The sequence below is a fragment of the Ursus arctos genome, unplaced genomic scaffold (assembly GCF_023065955.2).
Source record: "Ursus arctos isolate Adak ecotype North America unplaced genomic scaffold, UrsArc2.0 scaffold_26, whole genome shotgun sequence".
Lineage (NCBI taxonomy): Eukaryota > Metazoa > Chordata > Mammalia > Carnivora > Ursidae > Ursus > Ursus arctos.
In genome coordinates, this window is record NW_026622941.1 from 42,874,984 (window position 1) to 42,897,674 (window position 22,691).

The 22,691-nt window shown below is 45.6% G+C and overlaps 1 pseudogene; it reads left to right on the forward strand.

Annotated features, from left to right (window-relative positions):
- Positions 1–4,115: 4,115 nt before the first annotated feature.
- On the forward strand, positions 4,116–6,239 carry LOC113257539 (cationic amino acid transporter 3-like; annotated as a pseudogene).
- Positions 6,240–22,691: the final 16,452 nt, after the last annotated feature.

The window sequence follows — 22,691 nt, forward strand, 5'->3', positions numbered from 1 at the left end:
TGAGATCTACCCATGTTGCCATCTGTAAATCTACTTTATTATTTCCGACTACTGTGAGTTACTCCATTGTGCACATACAGCACATTATACTTATAAATTCCTCTAGTAACAGATGCTGGCATAGCTTCCAGCCTCTTGCGACCACAAACAGTCTTGTGATGGACGTGCTCGTATGGGTCTCCTTATGGACTCAGGAGAGTTTCCTTGGGGTAGGTACCTAGGAGAGGGATTGTGGGTGGGAGGGTTACTTTGTATCTTCTCATTGAATTCTCATATTGATTCAGTAAAGGAAGTAAAATGAGTTTCCTTAAGGACAAGGAAACTGAGGTTTAGAGAGATTGAGCAAATTACCCAAGTTTATATAATGAAGGGAAAGAGTCAGGGCTCGAATCCAAAAATTTTGACATAATGGTCTTTGCTCTTACCACTTTGTACCCAGCACTGCCTCTTCTAGAAATAAGATGAGGCACCTGTAGACAAAGATAGTATTATTATTATTATATTGGAGCCTTGTAGTTTTCTTTTCTTTTTTGACTTCTATTTTTTTTTTTTTTAATTTTAAGTAGGCTCCCTGCCCAAAGTGGGGCTTGAACTCACAACCCCTAGATCAAGAGTTGGAGGCTGTATCCACTGAGCCAGCCAGGGGCCCGAAGCCTTGCATTTTTCAGTGCTTGGTCTAACTCAGTCGGCCTAGGACCCCAGAGTGTTTATCACCAGCATATTTGAGGGTGTCTAATTAGAGGCCTTAGAATTTCAAGGCGAATTATATGGAATAAAACAGTTTTCATTTTCTCATGAGGGTTAGCCAACAGGTTTGAATTTTAGTGCATGATTTTGAGGCTGGACAATAATTTACAAAGATTAATTGCTTTTCAAAGTTTGGGGACTTTGGATCAGATGTTAACATTAAATATTAGGTAGATTATATTACGTGCACATGGTTCGCTAGGCGCTGAGCTGAGGACTTCCCAAGCATCATTTCACTTACTCCTCACAACAACCCTATGAGGTATTTACTTTCACTCCCGTTTGTGGAAACTAAAGCACTGAGAGGGGAGCTAATTTGTCCAGAGGTTGAATTATGATTTAAATCTGAACAGTCTACCTGCACAGCCGTTACTCCTAACTACTCAACTGGGCTGCCTTCCAGAGAAGGAAGCTTTTAGAACCTCTTCTCTTTGAAATGTAGGACAATTTCTTCTCAGTTGGGGTGGCTTAGAGCAGTCATGGGAAGCGAGGGGCTAGGTGGACAGGAGTCTCCAGAGGGAGAGGATCTGAAGTTTGACAATATTCCCCGGGTGTCTTCATTGGGCCTCCTTCTGTCCCCTGAGGCGAGCACCTCTGTCTTAGGGCATCCTGCTTAGATTATAGGTTCTGGACATGGTGCCTTCAAAAAAGTAGGGATTCTCTAACTGGGCGTGGGTGGTTGGTTGCCTATAACCCAAGGTAGCCCGATATTTTTAAAACAAGTGTCCTCAAAGGCAAATGATTCTTTATCACTTACGTGTGGCTTATACCTGGCACGAATGATCTGCGGTCAAGGTTTCATCACAGTCGGTTTTCCCTCCACACTTTTCATTTTGATTGCCTTCTACAAGGAAGGTAATACCATTTATATATTTACCTGAGTCAGGTTTATAAAGGTTGCTTGGTTACAAGGTATGTATCTCAAAGTCAAGTAGATAGGAATTCTGGATTATGTGCTCTTTTAGGTTTCTCTTCCCAGTTCGTACATTTGTTCAACAAATATTTATTGAGCACCCAACTCACAGGAGGAGGAGACGGGCAGCTGAACTGGAATTTTTTTTTTTTTAGGTGTTATTTATTTATTTGAGAGAGAGAGAGCAAGCAGGGCGGGGGGAGAGGCAGAGGGAGAGGATCTCAAGCAGATCCCCACTGAGATCAAGGCTGAGCCGAAATCGAGAGTCAGACACTTAACTGACTGAGCCACCCAGGTGCCCCTGCGATTTTGATACATTAGGATCAAGTGGCACATGCGGGAAGCCCAGCTGCTATGAGAGCACATAGGAAGGGCAGCATAAGGATCAGGGGAGCCTTCCTGGGGAAGCAACTTCTGAGCAGGGGGATTGAAAGATAAGGAGGGCCTAGGTAAGCGAAGGGGGCTGAGAGGGCATTAGAGGCAAGGGACCAGAGTGAGTGTAGAATTTCGTAGCTGGAGCAGGAACTGGGTAGGGGATGAGGCTAGAGGAATAAGCACGGGTCAGATTATGAAGGAAGGAAGGATTATAAAGGAAGGGCAGTGGGGAACCACTGAAGGGTTTGAAGTCTGAGGTAAGCGGGGAACACCTCAATCACATCTGTAGTGTAGAAGGCGGGGGACACCTCAATCACATTTGTAGTGTAGAAGGTTCCATGAGTTAAGAATTGGCGCTCCTGATCCATCTCGTGTGTCATGAGTAAATCAGAACACTGGAACTGGTAGGTGGCAAATAAGGAGTCTAGGTGGATTTGTAAATGGGGGTCCCAATAACCCAAGGGTTTCTTTTGATAATCTGTAGAGAAGACTTTTCAATTTTGACTTGATTTTTCTGTCTTGAAAACCCCCTGACAACATTTCCTAAAATTCTCTCCAAACCAAAGCCTGAGTAGGGAGGAGAGTGGGGATTGCATGACATTGTTCTCTCTGTTCTCCACTACTCATTTCCGGGGCATTGCTGTGAATTGCTCATCCAAAGCCTTGCTCCCCATAAGGAGGGGACCATTTGAATAGCAGCAGGGGAGTAGGGGAAGGAGGAACCACACGCAGGGTTCGTTCATTAAGAAAATATATTTGGCATATTCAGACAATGGTTTGAGCGAGTTAAAAATAACTTCTCGTGAAAAATTAATAGGGAGTTATAAGTGAGTGTTTTAATACAAGCTCACAGAGCAGGGCAGCTTCTCCAGGTGGCTGGTGGCTGACATCACGGATGGTGCAGGGTGTTTATAGAGCATGGTGTGGCCAGCGAGGAGAGCCGTCTGCAGAAGTGAGCTCACCTTTCTCCCAGAACCCAGAGAGGGAGGAGACAGAGGAATTGTTTTGGTTGTGAGCGACTGAGCTAGGTGACTTATTTCTTTTCTCCCTTCCCATCACACTCTCATAACTGTGGACATAAAAATTGTAGTGAATTTTGCCTGGTTGCTTCGGGTGAAGTTTATTGAATGTCAGAATTCATAAAATGGCCTTTCTGGCTCTTCTCCCTTCTTAGTCATGGGCCTGGGGTTGGCTGCTGCACCCATTTCTCGGTGCTTCCTTACCCGAAAGCCTATTCCTCCCCTTCTGGCATGCAGTTACGAGGGCCCTGACCCTTTCCCCTCTTCCTCTCTTCTCACAGCACCCCTGTGGGCCTGGGTGGGTACGGTGAAGGGTTCGACTGTACTTCCTTGGCTCTCAGTACAGCTAAATGGTTGATGCAGAAGGAGGAGGAAGGGGGCCAAAGTGCCATCTGATCTTGGCTAGCTGATTTGGGGGCTAAGGGTTTTAAGACTGGGGGACCAATATTTGTATTTTAAACTCAGATGATATTTAAAAAATGGGTCTGTAATTGCAATGAGGCCCTCTAGGCCGTGAATTAATGTGTCATAACTCACGCCCAAGCACTGCGCAAACATCCCGCGTGTGAATTATTGCACAATAAATTCATGCCCTGTTGTGTCTTACAGCTTAATTAGTACATGAAGCTACATGAGTTAGACGAACCCAAATGGGATTATGTCATGTGGTGCGTAAAAAAGCAGAATGTTGGGAGGTATTTGGCACTTTATCTGGGGGGAAAGGAGAGCTGATTTTTTTCTGTAATGTCCTTTGGTGTCCGTTTCTGTGATATTTAGGCTGCAACAGGTGACATGTGACTCCTGACCTTTGGTTGGTTGGTTGAATATGGGTTCAGTAAATATTTATTGTTTACTGTGTCTCCGGCATCATGGAGGGAGAGCACACATAAAATGAAATACGAAGCAGCAGCTTTGAAGCCTGAGCACTGAACTCCGCAGCCCCAACCCAACCCAGCCCCAACCGGGCTTAACTCAGCCTCACCAAACCCAATCGGAGACTCTGTGCCCCCTGGGCTTGCTACAGCGCTCTGATGCTAGAATCCTCTCTGATTTCAGCTAGAATGCTGTGCCAGGCACTTTGCAGATTTGGTAAAGAGCTGGTACGTAGACATACACTGGAGCAGTACGTGGCTAAGATTTCCCCTGCCAGAAGCCTGAGCACTCTGGATATAGTGGCCCTGGGTGTGGGCAGCACAGTGGGTGCAGGTGTGTATGTCCTGGCTGGCGAGGTGGCCAGTGATAAAGCAGGACCGTCCATTGTGATCTGCTTTTTGGTGGCCGCCCTGTCTTCTGTGTTGGCTGCTCTGTGCTATGCAGGGTTTAGTGCTCAGCTTCCCCAATCTGCTTCTGTCTATCTCTCCCTGTGGGTGAGCTCTGGGCTTTCACCACTGGCTGGAACATTATCCTGTCCTATGTTACTGGTACGGCCAGTATGCCTGGGCCTGGAGCCCAGCTTTTGACAACGTGATTGAGAACCAGATCTCTTGGACATTGAGTGAGAGCGTTTCACTGTATGTTCCCTGTGTCCTTGCAGAATATCCAGACTTCTTTGCTGTGGGCCTGGTGGTGGTACTCACCGGATTGCTGGCTCTGAGGGCTAGTGAGTGTGTCTCCGTTACTACGGTGTTCATGGTGGTGAACATTTTGGTTCTTGGTTTTGTCGTTATCTCTGGCTTCATTAAGGGGAAGCTGCACAGCTGGAAGCCCACAGAAGGGGACTACAGGATGACACATCTAGCCTCAGTGCCAAGTTGTGCAGCCCGGGCCCTCTGGGCTCTGGAGGATTTGTGCCTTTTGGCTTCAAGGCGATTCTCCGTGGAACAGCTACCTGTTTCTAAGCATTTACTGGTTTTGACAGCATTATTACCGCTGCCAAGAAGCCCAGAATCTAAAGCGTTCCATCCCTGTGGGCATTGTGATTTCAGCGTTCATCTGCTTTTTGGTGTATTTTGGTGTCTCTGCGGCCCTTATGCTCATGGTGCCTTATTACCAGTTTCAACCTGGGAGCTCCTTGCCTGAGGCATTTCTCCATATTGGCTGGGCCCCTGCTGGCTCTGTTGTGGCTGTTGGAGCACTCTGTGTTCTTTCTAGTGGCGTCTTTTTTTAAAATAATTTTTTATTTATTCATTTGAGACAGATACAGAGAGAGATACAGAGAGACAGAGCACAGGAGCAGTGGGGAGAAGCAGGGGGAAAGGCAGAGGGAGAGCGAGAAGCAGACTGCCCGCTGAGCAGGGAGCCTGATGTGGGACTCGATCCCAGGACCCTGAGATTGTGACCTGAGCCGAAGGTGGACGCTCAACCCTCCGAGCCCCCCGGGCGCCCCTCTAGTGGCATCTTGGACTCTGTGTTCCTCATTCATTGGATGATCTCTGTGATGGCGGATGATGGCCTCCTGGTTCGGTGTCCTTGCCAGGACGCACACCAGAACAGGGATCCGCACTGTGGCCGCTGTGGCCTCGGGCATGATCCCGGCTTTCGTGACATTCCTCTTTGGCCTCACTGAGCTTGTGGACCTCATGTCGATGGGGACCCTGCTTACTTACTCCCTGGTGGCTACTGGTGTTCTTGTCGTCGAAGTGAAGGATGAAGAAAACGTAGCAGGGGCGCAGCGGGAGAAGGGACCTGCGGTGGAGAAGCTGACCCTGTGGGGACTCTTGTCCAGGCAGCCCTGCGTGCACGCCCCCCCTCTCCGGCCGGGTTGTCTAGGTTTGCTCCCCGCTGCTTGCTCTGCTGCTATCTCTCTTCGGCCTGGCGCTGGCTCCGTGGCCGCTTCCGCTTTCTGGAGATCTAGTGCGGTCACAGTGGTTGTGCTGCTGCTGGTGCTCATCGCTGGGGTCACTGGGGTCATCTGGAGACAGCCGCAGAGCCCCACTCCCCTTCCCTTTAAGGTCCCTGCTCTGCCTCTCCTCCCACTCCTGAGCATCTTTGTGAATGTTTACCTTATGACGCAGATGGCAGCTGGCTCCTGGGCAGCTGGCTCCTGGGCCCGAGTCGGTGTCTGGATGCTGACTGGGTTGGCTCTCTACTCTGGCTGTGGGATGCAGCATGCGTGGAGGATTAAACCCACTTCAGGGCGCAAACTGAGGACCTTGAACTCAGCAGTGCCAATACGTGTTCGATCTGACATCGTCACACCTGAATGCCGTCGGGTCTCCCTGCGCTGTGGGGGAGAGTACGCTTGAGTACACAGAAAGCTAGGCCTCCCAAGGAATGCTGGTGGGGAAACAGTGACAGAGCTCTGTGTTTATTGTGGAGTTAGGGATGTGTCTTTGCTCTTTCTCATCTTTTTTTTTTAAACTTGTCTACTTTTCAATTGTGTCTCCTTACTGGCTTTAAAAAATTATTATTAAAAGAAACCAGAAAAAAGTGTTTTTGTTTTCTTTGGGTAAATACCCACCAGTGGAATTACTGGATCATATGGTAATTCTATTTTTAATTTTTGAGGAACCTCCATACTGGCTCCACAGTGGCCACACCAACAGCCACCAACTTTGCATGATGGTTCCTTTTTCTCCTCATCCTCCCCAATACTTGTTATTTCTTGTCTTTTTTTTTTTTTTTTAGCCATTCTGACAGGTGTAAAGCGGTATCTTGTTGTAGTTTTAAATTGCATTTCCCTGATGATGAACGATGCTGAGCATCTTTTCATGTGTCTGTGGGCCATCTGTATGTCTTCTTTGGAAAAATGTCTTTCAGGTCCTCCTCTGCCCATTTTTAAATTGGATTGTTTGGTTTTTGGTGTTGTGTAAATTCCTTACGTATTTTGGATATTAACTCCTTAGATATATCCTTTGCAAATATCTTCTATTCAGTAGGTTGCCTTTTTGTTCTGTTGATGGTTTCCTTTGCTATGCAAAAGCTTTTCACTTTCACTAACTTGAAAAGATATATGCACCCCTATGTTTATTGCAGCATTATTGACAATAGCCAGGATATGGAAGCAAACCAGGTGTCCATCGTCAGATGAATGGAGAAGGAAGATGTGGTGTATATACACAATGAAATATTATTCAGCCACAAAAAAGAATGAGATCTTGCCACTTGTAACACCATGGATGGACTTAGAGGATATAACGCTAAGTGACATAAGTCAGTCAGAGAAAGACAAATACCATATGATTTCTACTCATATGTGGAATTTAAGAAATAGAACAAAAGAATAAATCAAAAAAGGAGACAAACAAACAAACAAAAAATGCCCTAGACTCTTAAATACAAGGAACAAACTGATGGTTACCAAAGATGAGGTGGGAGGGGGAGGGTGAAATAGCTAAAGGAATTAAGAGTGCACTTACCTTGATGAGCACTGAGTACTGTATAGAATTGTCGAGTCAGTATACTGTACATCTGAAACAAATATGATAACACTGTATGTTAATTATACTTCACTAGAAAAATAAACTAGAAACGGACAAAAAAAAAAAGCTGAAAAATGGTCCCTGCTCTTAAGGAACTTATATTTTGTTTTTTTTTAGGAGCTTCTTTTTTTTTTTATTAAAGATTTTATTTATTTATTTGACAGAGAGAGACAGCCAGCAAGAGAGGGAACACAGGCAGGGGGAGTGGGAGAGGAAGAAGCAGGCTCCCAGCGGAGGAGCCTGATGTGGGGCTCGATCCCATAACGCCGGGATCACGCCCTGAGCTGAAGGCAGATGCTTAACGACTGCGCTACCCAGGCGCCCCCTATTCTATTTTTTTTTTTAAGATTTTATTTTTAAGTAGTCTTTACACCCAACGTGGGGCTTGAACTCACAAGATCAAAAGTCATGTGCTCTACCAACTGAGCGTCGGGTGGCCCCATAAGCTTATCTTCCACCACAGTGGGTAGAGCATAGCTGCCACACAAGGTAGAAAGTGTTGTCATGAGAAATATACAAATAAGGTGTCTTAGGAATTCAGAGTCGAGGATGATCGTTTGTGGCGGCACAGTGGTGAGGGCTGAGTGCTGAGATCAGAGAAGACTTTGCAGAGGAACGACATTTGAGTTGGCTCTCGTCAAGGACCGATAGGATTTTGCCAGAAGTGGGCGGCAGGGAGAGGGTGTAGGCAGAGAGAACAACCGTAGGAAAAGGACAGGAGGACGAGGCGGTGTTCAGAGCACACTGAGGCTTGGCCGTGTGAGGGGCAACAGAGCATGCACAGGTGGATGGGAGCCAGAGCTTCCCTCTGAGCACAGAGCACGTTGGCTTTGAACCCACCTCCCATGCTGAAAACCCTTGGGGTTGGTTCTTTACTTGGTGATATCTGTGTTCCCGGACTTTCAAGTTCCTCTACTATTGTCAGCTTCGGTCCACCTGCTCAGAAAGTGCAGAGCTGAGAGCCAGGTGCCCTGGGTTTTAGTTTTGTTTCCACCACCAGCTAGCAATGTGACCTTGAGCAAGCCGTTCAGTTCCTTCAGTGCTCTCCTTATTTATCTGTAATGTGAGAGGTCAGAACTGATCATTTCTCAAGTTCTGTTTAGTTAAAAAAAATTAAGAGTTTCCTGTTTGTTTGTTTGTTGTCCTGTTATTCTCCCAAATAGGTCTCTCTACTGCACGAAATCGGAACCTGCATCCTGCCCACTTTTTACTATAACCCATTGTTGGAGCTGCAGAGGTACAATAACTAACACCCCATTTTCCCCTCCTATGTTTGGAACCAACTGATAGTCTAGATATACAGACAGACGGTTAAGCCGTCCGCTTTAGAGCTGCAGCCTAATTGGCTTGCGAAGACGGCATCACTCAATTAGAAAGACTTACTCCTCATCACAAGTAGTGCTGAGCAGCCCCTGCCTCTTACCACAGGGGAGAGCCTGCTTTAATTAGGTTTTCTCATGTATGAGCAGGTTGAATGCATGTGTCCTGTGGGCAGGTTGGTTCTGGATAAAAATAGGAAACCAACAAAAAACTGGAAGAGGCTGAGCTGGGCATGCTCAGTGCTGTCTCTTCAACTCACTAATCAAAGTCACAGTGAGAGGGGTGGGGTAGAGAGAAGCCAGGAATTGTACTCTGCTCAGTGGTGCTCAAACTTCAGGGGTGTCACCTCACCTGGAGGGCTTGTGAAAACAGCATGCTGGTCCCCGTTCCAGCATGTGGAATTCGGTTGGTCTGGGTGGGGCCCGGGAACTTCTAACAAGTTCCTGGGTGATGCTGATGCTGTCCAGGGACCAAAGCTCCAGCTAAAGCCCTTCCACATGTAAAGATGAAGGGAGGGAAACAAAGGTGCCCTTTGAATACTTACCTTCATTTAATGAAACATTCAGATGAAAATACTGTTGTCAATCCTTTCCCAGTCAGGAAATCATAGTGAATCGTTCACAGTGTATGTACATATCAAGTCACCACTACGTACACTTTAAATATCTTATAATTTATATGTCAATTATACTTCCTCACTAAAGCTGAAATAAAAAAATACAATACTACAGTTATCTTTATTTATTTTGTTCCCTAGATTGTGGATCATAGGTAAGGAGTGTATCTTGTTCTCTCCCCCAGAGCATTCACTGGGGGCCAGGCACAAAATGAGCATTTAATAAATTCATGTTAAATTGAATTGAGCCTTACACATGTCTTTGGTTCTCCTTCCTTTCAGGCTAGTACTGTGCTACTCCTCTCGAACTATCTTCTAGGAAAGTCTCCTTGACAAACGGCATTAATGCCCATCCAGAAACTATACCTAGAACTGTATCTAGATCTGTACCCAGCATCTAGAACTGTACCCAGGCATTTCTAATTTTGCCTTTGTTTGGGTATGCCTGAGTTCTAGTGACTGTCCTGTCCTGTCTGTTCCATCACAGTGGAATCTTGCTCAGGGCAAGGGGGAGGTTCTCTCCTTCCTCTAGACCCAGCAATAAGAACAGTGTTGTTCATTCAAAGAGCAGCAGGGAAAATACAGCCCTAGGGCAGGAGAATGCCTGAAATGACCTCCTCTGGTCCCTCTCCATCTATTCCCATGGGATTTGGGGGAGGGGCAGGAAGTAACAAAATTGATAGAAGGCCCAACCCATTCTACCTGACTCCACAGAATCCCTGAAGTCTAGACTGGCTCCAGCGTGGGCACAACAGGTATCTTTCTTGAAGCAGAGTTCTATGCTTTGGCATAGAAGGGCCAGTGTCTTTCTGTTGTATTGATGTATGGGGCTTGCCCTGGGCGGGAGGGATAGGAAGCTACTTTCTTATTTGCAGAATTTCTCATATTCGTAATTGGGAGGAGGTGACTCCAGGGGATCCTGCTAGAGACAGGATTACCCATATACTTACCAACTCCTTTAGATGCTATTTTGAGAGATTGGTGAGAAAACCTTGTGAGAGCATCTAAGATTCTTGGGAGAGAGAGAGAATTTACACCCCAAATGTGGAGATAAACAGACTGAAATAGGAGGATTAGGAACTAGATAGGGATGGAGGCATCATTCCTTTGGAAGGGAAGGTCTGAGTAGAAACTGAGAGAGAGGTATTGGTCAAGAGACACTTCCTGGAGGAGGATGCCTGTGGAGCAATTTGGGAAATAAAAGAGGGATAGGTGAGTTGGAAAAGAAGTGGGACAGTAATTCTAGGCTCCATGGACCTTAAAGAGTCTGAAAGAATGAGGCTGTTGTGAGGGATGTGTTTTTTTTCACATTTGAAGGGACTTTATGAGCCAGGTTTGTACTGTGTATTGTGCCATGGAGCGAGATTTCTGGAATCATATCTCATCAGGAAGGGATGAGATATGATTCTCATTGCCATCTGGAGGATAGACAGACAGAAGGATATGGACAGACAGACTCTTCCTGGGAGACAGTTGTAGAAACTACTACAGTCATCTAGAGCCTTGCTTTTCAAAGTATGGTCCATGGACCACCAGCATGAGTGTTACCCAAGAGCTTGTTAAAAATGCAGAATCTTAGGGCCCAACCCAGACCTACTGAATCAGAATCTGCGTTTTTAATAAGCTCCCAAGTGATTTGTATGCTGTTTCAGGGAGGGGCCTATATTGGGGAAATTAAATTTGGGGAAGAGGGAGAAGTGTGGGCCCTGGCTCCCCTCCTGTCTCCAGGCCTCCCACACCAGTCACTATGCCAGGGTTTGGCATTCTGCCCACTTTGGGAAAATGCCTGCCATGCCCACGCTGGAATCTGCCTTGTCCTCAGGGGCTCCCCTGGGGCAAGCATTGCGTGGGTTGGGACTGCTGCCAATTTTGTTTCCCCTACTTCATATGATGGACTGAGAGGGACTGGGGAGGTCATATTAGTCATGCCCCGCCTCAGGGTTGTACTGTCCCTTAATCAAATGAGTGATAATTTGGTGATACTAATTGAGGAGGCTATGGGGGTTGGAGGGATTGAAATATGAGTCTTTAAAAAAAAATTTTTTTTTAAAGATTTTATTTATTTATTTGACAGAGACATAGCCAGCATGAGAGGGAACACAAGCAGGGGGAGTGGGAGAGGAAGAAGCAGGCTCCCAGCAGGGTAGGGAGCCTGACGTGGGGCTCGATCCCAGGACCCTGGGATCACACCCTGGGCCAAAGGCAGCCTCGTAACGACTGAGCCACCCAGGTACCCCTGGAATAAGAGTCTTAATTGTCGTGGAAATTAGGATATTTTTGTATTTTCATCTTTCAAAGATATTTTCATCTTTCAAAAGCTTTAAGGAGAGACCAGATGACTGGATAAGGGGTTATACCCTGGTAGGGACCAAATTAATGCTTTTTAAGGGATCTTTTGATGACTTTTAATGGGTTAATAACAAAATACATGAGACCTGTAATTCCAGAGACCTGGGGAAGTGGGCAATGCAACAATTTTACCATGTGAACATTTGACAATTTTCTTAAGCTTTTGAGGGTTTGTGTACCTCACCCCCAATCAGAATGAATGATAAGGAGAGGCCAATATTGAAGGAGAACAGATTGAGATTGAACATAAGGAAGAATCTTCTGAGATTAGAGGGTGACCGGGGAAGATGGGAGGGTACAGGCTCTCTGGCCATGCGCCTGGCTGTCTTACTTGGGTTTGGCATGCCTCAGATGGTCTCCTGCCCAGAATCAGGGAAATGCACAAAATGAACTCTCAAAATTTTTTTTATCCCAAGAATTCTCCAGCCAACTCCTTAAATAAGAGGCTGGGGTGTATGGGTGGCGTATGTCAGGCGGTGAGGCATGGGGATGATGAATGACAGAAAGAAAAAACAATCTTATTAGAGCAGTGAAATCTGCTAAAAATTTTAAGACAGGGCTTGGATATAGGAGAAAAAGTTGCATTTTAGGGCAAAATAAGAGTTTTAGGTTACCATGTCCTTCTACTCCATGTATTTATCTTGTCTCATTGATGAGATTGTAAAAACTCCTAAGAGAAAAGAACATCTCTTTTATGTATTACTTCTTTATGTCTCCAATGTCCCCTAAATGATCATAACAGTAGTTCCATTTGTTGAGTCCTATGCCTTACACTTTGTTCTAAACACTTTTCATCATCACCTATTTAATGCAGAAATTCTATGAAGTGAGTATTGTTATCCTCATTTTACAAAAGTTGAATCTAAGGCTCAGAGAGGTGAAGTAATTTGTGCAAAGTGAGTAGTGAAGCTAGGATTTGTACCAAGTTTGAGCAGAGCCGGTGCTGCTCGCCCCTGAGTTATAGTCTGCATGGAGTCGTGGCTCAGTAAGGGAGACGTGACCATTGAAACTTGATGGCATAGAGGTAACTGGAAGACAGTGGATAATTCCAAATAGTGAATAATGAAAAAACAATTTCTGTTTGTTTTATGGAATGTAGTCAGAGACACACTTAGTGACACATGCAAGCTTATACTCAGACATTCTCTCATTCACCTTCACCGTGCCCCACCCTGCAGTCAGGAGCTTGGGAAGGGGGAGAGGCTGGGTATATTATATTCAGAAAGCAACTCACTGAAAGTCATACGTGTGTGCATACTATATGGCAGAAGTGTTTGAATTCGAGTGGAAATATGCACCGAGGCGTGGGGTACCTTTATCTCGGTAGGTCTACAAACATGGACATATTTGGGTATGGCGTGCATGCGTGTGTGTGTGTGTGTGTGTGTGTGTGTGTGTGTGTGTGTATACACACAAATCTTGAAGGAGTTAAACCAGCTATAAGGAACCGGCTGCCTTCCACCCCTGGCCCTGGTTGATGTGCTTGTACCAAACCCTGATATTTATTTCTCATCACCTCTCAAGGGAACCTCAATGAGTTTTCTTTCTGGGAAGTTTATGGCTAAGATGCTGGGCTGCTTTGGGGCCCCTATAAATCTGCTATAATCAGAGGAGGTTTGTAGAGAAAGAGAAACAGCAGCCGCAAGGCAATCCCCTCCTGTCTTTTGCTTTCTAGCCTAATACACAGCCGCCCCTGTATGTACACCACCCACAGAACCACCTCCCCTCTCCTAGAACCCCCTGATGGAAGGTACTAAGAGAAGTCATTTTATTTACTTCTTTGCTTTCAAGGGGGCCTCATTATTTGAGCCATCTCAGAAAGAGGAGAATTAAAAATCCTACTAATTAAGGAATCTAGAGTTGAGATTGTGAGAAACTAGTCATTTGTGAAACTAATTTCATAGAAAGCAATGAGCTTTGACAGAAGCAGGGTTGGTAAGAGGAGTTGAATGTGTCTGTTTACTTCTGTAGAAAACCTGCAGCAGAGCTCCTGGAAGCAAGAGGTGGGACGACCTGCACATGGTCTGAAGGCAAACACAGCCCAGGAACTCCCCTCCTCCGCTTGCCAAGCTGGTAGTTGGGAGACTTTTTTATGAGGGATTTTTATGACAAACTTTACTTTACATTTGACATTTAACAGCAGCTCTTGTCCAGAGAAGAAGGAAATATAGATATTTATTGACATATAGTGTCAGAAGATCGAGAAAAATTGACTATGGAGATAGAAGGAGGAGGGGTTTCTCCCTTTCTCCAGGTATGCAAATTACCTCACTTAATTTGTGTAGCATATGCTTTTCTGTGCTTTGTGCTCTTCTCAGTAATGAGATTAAGAAATCATTGTGTTGTTAATAAAGAACTCAGTGGGGCGAGAGAGGAGATGGGAGACACATAGATGGAGGCATCATGGTACCTTGTCCCACTTGCACTGTATACCCCTTAAATAAGGCAGATGAAAGAGAAGCGGGGATAAATGGAACCTGAGCCAGGGCCCAGGTCCTGACTCCCCTCTTCCCTAGTCAAAGCCTCCAGCTTCTGCAGTTTTATCTTGAATTTCACTGGTCCTTGCATTTCACTCTCTAATGATGAACAAAATTCAGTATCAAATAATGCCCGAAGTCAAGAAATCCTTCCCAGTAGCTTATCTTTTCCTTGGAATTCCATCCTCCCAATCTCTGACTACTGAAATCCTACGCAGTCATCATGGTCCAGTTTAAATGTTACCTCTTGCCCAAGGCTTCCTGGATAATCTGTATCAGAAGCAATTTACTTCCTTGGACCTCCTCTACTCCTTTGTATCAGTCTTACCACAGCTGTCTTTCTGCGCACTATTTTCAGTTGTGACTACCCTCTGTTTTCCCTTTCTCCCTCATTCAACTCTATGCTTCTGGAGTGGGGAGACTGTGCCCTGTATATTTTTATATTATCTCCACAGGGCTTAACACAGAGCTAAAGAATTGTTAAATAACTTTCATGCCTGGTATACAGTTGTAGGGGAAGAGACCGTGGGCAGAGATAGAGAAGTAGGGGCATTATGAGTATTGATTAATAATATTGTTGATAAAGGTCTGGACATGATACTTTCAGGTATAGATCATATTATTAGGAATTTTTATCCCACCAGTGGATTTATTCCCATATAGTTTATTTATTCATAATTCGTTCTTTCCTTCTTCAAATCTAGAGCTTTTCCTAGTGGGAAATAGATAATAAGCAAGAAAACAAGTGTTCAAATAATTGATAAACACCTGAAGGAAATGAACAGGATCTTGTGGTAAAGAATAACAGGTAATTTTCTTTAGCTAGGGAGGTTAGGAAAAGCCTTTATGGTCACTGTAATACATTTACCCTATTTTTATTATGAGTTAATTCAATTTATAACCTGAAGAGCAATAATAATAACATCAGTAACAGGATGAGAATAGCAGCCTTCCCACCAGGGGGCGTTTTTGTCAACCCAACCTTAGGTTTGGTTCCTTCTTTGGTCCAACTTCCCAACCTCCCAACTGCCTGGGGAAGAGGGGAAGTCAAGGCCCTCCCCTTGCCTCAGGATGGACCCTGCCCCCTCTTCTCTAGCCTTGGAGTCGGCAAGCAAAACAGGTGTTAGTAGCTTTGATCTTGTTAGAGACTTGGAGACAGATCAAGGTAGAGGCCTCTGAAATAATGCCCCAGGATGTGAGAAGCTGGGGAAGAGATGGAGACAGAAGTACACAAAGAGAGAGGCAAATTGCTGTCACAGAGACTCCCTTTTACCTCCCACCTCAGTCTCAGTGGGTTCTGGGCTCTGTACTTCTTGGGGGAGCTGGTCAGGGCTTTTGGCTGTTTTTTTGGGGGGGGGGGAGATATCCCCTGAATGACTTTTGAGACCCGTTCTGGTCATTCCTGGATCCATGCTTCAAGGTTGAGGACAACCAAGGCTGTGAGGAGTATGCAGTCTGCCAATCTCCTGGCAGCCTCCACTAGTTCTTTCATTACGAGGGTCTTCCTTTTTCTACTTTCCTGCTCCCCTCCTCCTGGCACAAGTTGGTAACATTAGTTTTTGCTTCTTATAGAGGAGCGGTCACATTAAGAAAGGCTTAGGAGTGGGTAAGAAGAATCTGAGACTGGTACTGGTACTGGAGCTCTTACGCCCACGAATCCTTTCCTGAGCCCCATTCCTGTTAGAATAACACATTTGGTTACTAGTTCAGGAGTAATGGCTCCCCTTCTCACAAAGGCCCTGACCTCCTTGGTCATGCAGAGGGACACCTCAGACAGCTGAGAGGTCTTACTTAGGTGACCATAAGTTCCTCTGATTGAAGTTGTAGCCCTCACCTCTCTTCATTTTTGGCCCACCCCCTTGGGACCAGCGTCTGTGCAAGTGGTGTCGTGCGCGCAAGTAAACGCTGTATTTCTTCTTCAGGAGGAACCCTTCCTCTCTGCTCTGTAGTCCAGGATTGTGCCTAGAGGACTCACATGCTTTGTTTTGAAGAAATACTTGTTGGAGAAGAAAGAACTATACTTTGTTTGAATTGCTCAGGGCATACGCAAGACATACTTCTCATCATCGGAGATGGACAGGCAGTTTGGAATAGTGGTACCTACAGAGCCCTTGGAGTCAAACAACCAAGTTCTGGTCCAAGCTGGGCCACTTGCTGTGCCTAAAGCAGGAGGTATATCTTCCAACATCTGCATTAGGGCTGGCACCTGAGATGAGCCCCAGTGGGTTTTAGATCTGGCAAGTGACTTCATGCTATGGGTGCAGGAAAGTAAGAAAGGCTAGAATGAACACTGCTTGGAAGAGGAAAAGGAAAAGCGAGGCCTGAACAGATACGGAGGGAGGGGAATTGTGAGGCCGACTCCTGAACCCAGGGAGTACAGATTTATATCCAGGGCGGAGTTCATAATCTGTAAGCTGTACTAATATTCTATTTCCTTGCTGAAGGTCCTTTCTGGAGTCTCTCCCTCAGTGGGCAGCAGCATTATTGGCTCCCTTTTGAGGCAGACAGGATGGGGCACGTAGCTCAGAGCAGGCCAGGGCAGATTCTGGTGCCAGAGCTGACATTAACGCGGGTGAGTATGGGCAGATTTTCCCAAGGAGCTTTGTTCAAAAGATAGAGGATGAGAGGATGGCAGATAGAGGAAGGAAGAGGGTCCAGTTATCCTCTCGGGGTCACTGGACTAGGGGATGGGACAGAAGGAGAGGTTTCGGTCAGAATCACAGTCTCTATTAACTACCTTACTTTCGTACTTTATTTATATTTGTATTTTATTTTCTATATTCTTTTATTATGCTATGTTAGTTACCATACAGTACTTCATTAGTTTTTGATGTAGTGTTGCATGCTTCATTGTATTGCAGTGAGCACTGGGTGTGGTACTTCTGTCCTTTACCCCTTTTCAACCATAATCCAAGTGACGGAAATGGAGAATAGATCGCTAATAACCCCCCGGTCCTCTGTTCCACGTCACGTGCGTGTACCTTGTCAAATCTCCCTCCAGCAGACGCTCCGGGATCCATCACTTTCGGCTTTAAGTCCCAAGTCCCTCCCAGAAAAGACCCTGCAAAACCAAAGCAGCGTGTATATTAGGGATTTCTCCCTTAGGCCTAAACTCAGGTTGTTTTCCTGTAGAACAGCTGCCTGCTTCCCTCTGCATTCCTCTCCCTTCTTCCTCTTTTCCCTCCTCACCAGGCCTCTTTCTTTGTACAACCGCCTAGTGGAGTTGGGGATAATGTGCTATACATTTCATTTACTCTACTGTTGCTTCTTCACTCTTTAGATTCTCCCCCTGCAACCTCTCCTTACCTCCCTCCCATCCTTTTAACTCCTCTCCACCCACTGCCTGGTCGGTTCTTCCTGCCTTCTTTCTCTCTCTTTTCCACTTTTCCTCTCAACCTTCTTCATCTGTGATTCCAACTTTGAGGAGATGGGAAGATATGTTTTAAGGACTGCATCCCTGAGGGAGTGGGCTTTGGGCACAGCAAGAGGCATGGTGGTCAGACATCAAGAAGAACCTGATAGACACTGACTTGTGTGGCCTAAGGGGCAGCGGCCTCCTGACCCATCTTCCCGAATAGATGGGACTGAGGTGCAAGTGACAGAGACTTAAATAAAGTTGGTTAGATTAAAGGGTCAAAGCAGAGGGAATCTTTGGTCCTATAGAACATATTCCTTTATCCATTCTTTCTTCTCAATGTCTTGATTCACAATTCGGTGGACTTATGATGTAACTGGGGAGCCTTAGGAAGACAGGGCCAAGGTTATGGGCTCAACTGCAGCTTTATCCCGGCTTCCGCGGAGCTTGCCTTCTCGGGTCCGTACTGTTCCGTAGATTCAGCCTCAGCCTCTGGCTTCACTTTGTTGATCATTAACTCATGTTTGGAAGTTGGGTGCCACATAAACTTGGGTTTTTTTGGTCAGTGTTTCCATGTTTTGATTTGTCCATTTGCCTACTTTTGAGGAGGCCAGAATCATCCTACTAGTGATGATGACAATAATGACAGCAGCCATTTATTGAGCATTTGTGTTAAGACCCCACACATGTCATTGTACAATATACACAAATATTGAATAAATATATACAAATATTTAAAAAACTCCACCTCCTGTAATTCTACAAGAATTCCATGAAATAGGGGATATTATTTTCATTTTATAGATGAGAAATGGAAGCTTAGAGAAGTGGAGTTCTTTGCTCAAGAAATTATGCCTATGACTTGAGAGCCTTGCTTTTTTTTTTTTTAATGATTTTTTATTATATTATGTTAGTCACCATACAGTACATCCCCGGTTTCCGATGTAAAGTTCGATGATTCATTAGTTGCGTATAACACCCAGTGCACCATGCAATACGTGCCCTCCTTACTACCCATCACCGGTCTATCCCATTCCCCCACCCCCCTCCCCTCTGAGGCCCTCAGTTTTTTTCTCAGAGTCCATAGTCTCTCATGTTTCATTCCCTCTTCTGATTACCGCCCCTTTCTTTATCCCTTTCTTCCCCTACCGATCTTCCTAGTTCTTATGTTCCATAGATGAGAGAAGTCATATGATAATTGTCTTTCTCTGCTTGACTTATTTCACTTAGCATTATCTCCTCCAGTGCCGTCCATGTTGCAGCAAATGTTGAGAAATCGTTCTGATAGCTGAGTAATATTCCATTGTATATATGGACCACAACTTCTTTTTTTTTTTTTTAAAGATTTTTTTATTTTATTATTTGACAGAGATAGAGACAGCCAGCGAGAGAGGGAACACAAGCAGGGGAAGTGGGAGAGGAAGAAGCAGGCTCACAGCGGAGGAGCCTGATGTGGGGCTCGATCCCATAACGCGGGGATCACGCCCTGAGCCGAAGGCAGGCGCTTAACCGCTGTGCCACCCAGGCGCCCCTGGACCACAACTTCTTAATCCAGTCATCTGTTGAAAGGCATCTCGGCTCCTTCCACGATTTAGCTGTTGTGGACAATGCTGGAGAGCCTTGCTTTTACCTACGATGGTGCTATACTGTATGACTGCATTTTGGAAATCTTTAGATAAAAAGACTTCTTATCCTTAGTGTTACTGATTGGCCTGAAAACAGCATCAGCAAAATTTAAGATGTATTGACTCTTGGGAGTAGAAAATTGGTAGATTCTGAAGGAGACCACAGAATACATTTTTCTCAGTAATGACAGGAGGATGGCCTAGAAACCCTTTTGACCAAAGACAGGCATGATTTTGGCCATTCTGGCCATTCTGAGAACAATATCTGGCCTATGATAGGATGTGGGTCCAGTGAAGAGAATGCCCTTAGTCAATTTACAATTGGGGGTACTGGTGAGAGCCCAGGGTAATGCCCAAGCTCCTCTAAACTAGCCTCAGAGAGATGGTGACTCCAGGGTTATCCGGGGTTATTGGTGGGCGAATGGTTATCTGCCTTCTGGATTACTTGTGGCAGAGTTTGAATTCTAGACTGGTTTTCCAGAGTGACACTCTCCCTGCCCACTCCCTCCAGTTTTTTCTGCTATGTACTCCCTCTACTATCCCCGAAGGGATGTGAACGTCTAATATTATTTGCGTTGAATGGAATTAATATGGTAAAGTTGTTATAAAATGTTATGTAGTACCGTCTGGTATCTCTGCCTCCACTGAGGGGGCAGTCGTGGATAATCCCAATCTGCAGATCACCCCAGTTTTAAATAATCGAAGTATGGATATGATCTGACATTGGAACAGGATACATCTTCTGTTCTTGGATTTCAGATCAAATAATGGAGCTTCCCTGAGGGGGTTCAAATCCTCTTAGGGGGCTAGACACACTCTGGCTTTCCACCTGGCCCCCTTGTCCACCCTTTGAACTCAGACAGGATCTTTATTTTTGTCAATTAAATTAAAACATTTCAGTGATTTGTTTTTAACTGTGTCCCCTGAAGGACAGGTGGGTGCCCACGATGACCAGCCCAGGTCTGGGAATGTGAGATTCTCAGTCACTGGAATCTGCAGTCCTCTGCCTGAAGAGCTGAGGAAATAGCTCTGCAGCTGGCAAAGGTGACAGAATCAAGCTGCTTTATAGACCTGAGAGAACTTAAGTGAGGGGAGGATGTGGAAGGGGGGTAGGCTGGAATAAGCAGGCAGCTTGGGATGCTCCTTGGTACTGGCTCCTTGGCAACGGTTACTTAGCAACCCTCATTCACCTCTCTTGGCTGCCTTCTCCCCCCCCCCCCAACCCTCCTCCCATCCCCCCCCCCCTTAGCTGCTGCAAGGAGCTAGAGAGCTTGGAGTGAATGACAATTTGGAGAAACAGCCGCAGCCTGAAGATCTAAGAGGCTCTAAAGAAGATGGATAAGAAAATCGGTGCATAATAAAAACTGCAGGCAAAGCCACCTTGACGGAGGGCGGGTAGCTCTCTCCTCCCGCCCTCGTTAGTCTCTGGGCTCAAGCCTTCCATCTTAGCCTAGTGTCCTCTCCTTCCTTCTTTCCATCTGCCTTTTACTGGTTTAGGGAGGGTTGTTTGGCTTTGGGGTGGAAAAAAGGGAGCAAGGAACCCAGAAGAGAAGAAAACAATGTATAGGTGGGATGTACGTAGGGGGTGCTGGGATAAGAGAGGGAGAGGGAAAAGGGAGGGATTTATATGAGAGAAGCTAAATGAAAATGAGTTTAAATTGTACCAAAAAGTACTGCCCTCAGTCAAAAGGAAAACCTTAAAAATGGAAGTAGGGAGGCCTCATGTGAAATGTGTGAAGTTACCCTCTCTGCAGGATGTTAAAGGAAAAAGTATAAGCAGTCTTTCTGGAAGGGCTGGGTTCGAATACAGCTTGCATAAATGAAATGCTATATGTGTAAGCACCTACTACTGGCACATAGTAGGGATATAACGAGTATCATCTTCCTTCTGTCTTAGAAGCAAGGGATGGAGGACAAGACATTTTAGAGGTCCATGTTGGCCCGAGAATCTGTGGAACAATTTTGTGCCTATGAATGGTTTTGACTCTTACTGTCTTCCCATTCACGCAGGCAGGAAGTCATTTCTTTTTTTTTTTTTTTTTTAAGATTTTATTTATTTATTTGACAGATAGAGAGACAGCCAGTGAGAGAGGGAACACAAGCAGGGGGAGTGGGAGAGAAAGAAGCAGGCTCACAGCGGAGGAGCCTGATGTGGGGCTCGATCCCAGAACGCCAGGATCACGCCCTGAGCCGAAGGCAGACGCTTAACCGCTGTGCCACCCAGGCGCCCCAGGAAGTCATTTCTGATATCAACCTTCACCCCATTCTGTTGAAATTAAAACCTTTGATCAGTTAATGAACCCTTTATTCCCTGGTGTTTATTGAGCAGCTATATGCCGGGCACCGTGAAATTGGAACTAGGAGCCCTGTGTCTGTTTGTGATACCGGGTCGAACTCTTACGCACAGTGCTCGGTTCAGGCAGCTGTGGGAGCCTGGGATTACAGTGCTGACCGCTGGAGGATTGAGATGGGAGCAGAACACTGCCCCCCGCCCTCCTCCTGCTCAGCCTTATCTCCTATGATCCTCTTGTACTTGTTTGCTTTCCACCTTCTCTCAAACAGGGGTTGTGCTCTTTAGCAAACCATCTCTTTCCTAGCCTTCAAAACATTCCAAAAGTTCCTTCATTTCAGGGATGCTTTCCTGAATTAGAGGCGAGCTGGTGACTGCCTTGGGTCATGATGGCTGGACTTGGACATCCGCCCCCAGCCTCATACTGTATCCCTCCCCCAGTCCTTTTCTCAAACCCTGTCCTTCCCTCTCATTTTGCACATATTTTGGTCTTTAGTCTCAATTTACACTTACTTCTGATTTCTGTGGGATATTATTATTTAATATTTCAGACTTCTGATCTTTCCTTTTTGGTTTTTTGGGTTTGTCTGTCCTTTATTTATAAGATCATTGACTGTATTATGACACTTGAATGTGCAGGAGGCCGATCTATGTAATTTCTTCCTGTGTCACCCAGCCCAGGCAGATGATGAGAAAGTCTTAATGATGGTGCTTCTGTCAGGTTGCCTCGTCCGTCGATTCTACACCCCACATTCCCACTTCATGATCTTCCACCCATCGCGGCTGCCTCCCCCCTCCCAAGTTGCCCACTTGGTTTTTTATAACTCTGTAACTTGGACTCTTTCTACGCTCCATTCTGAACATAAAACTCTCGAAATCATTGAGGGGGAGGAGGAGCATATGGCTACACCAGTTTGAGTCGGATAGATACACACACAGGAAATTGCAAACTAGGTACCAGATGTATAGTGTAAAAGAGAACTTGGAAGTGGAAATTTGGCTTACTTAGGGAAGCCTTCCTGAAGGAGGAGAATTCTGGACAGGGCTTGAAAGAAAGGAAGGGCTAGATATAGGTGAAAAAGAGAAAAGGATGTGCCAGGCAGAGGTCAGTGTGAGGGTTCGGAGGCAGAGAGAATAGAAACAGAAAGAGGTTTGCTTGCGTAAATCAGAGGGAGCATTGTGGAATCACAGCTGGAAGCGTAAGCACCAAAGCTTAAGCTGAGAAATGACGATTTAAAATTAGG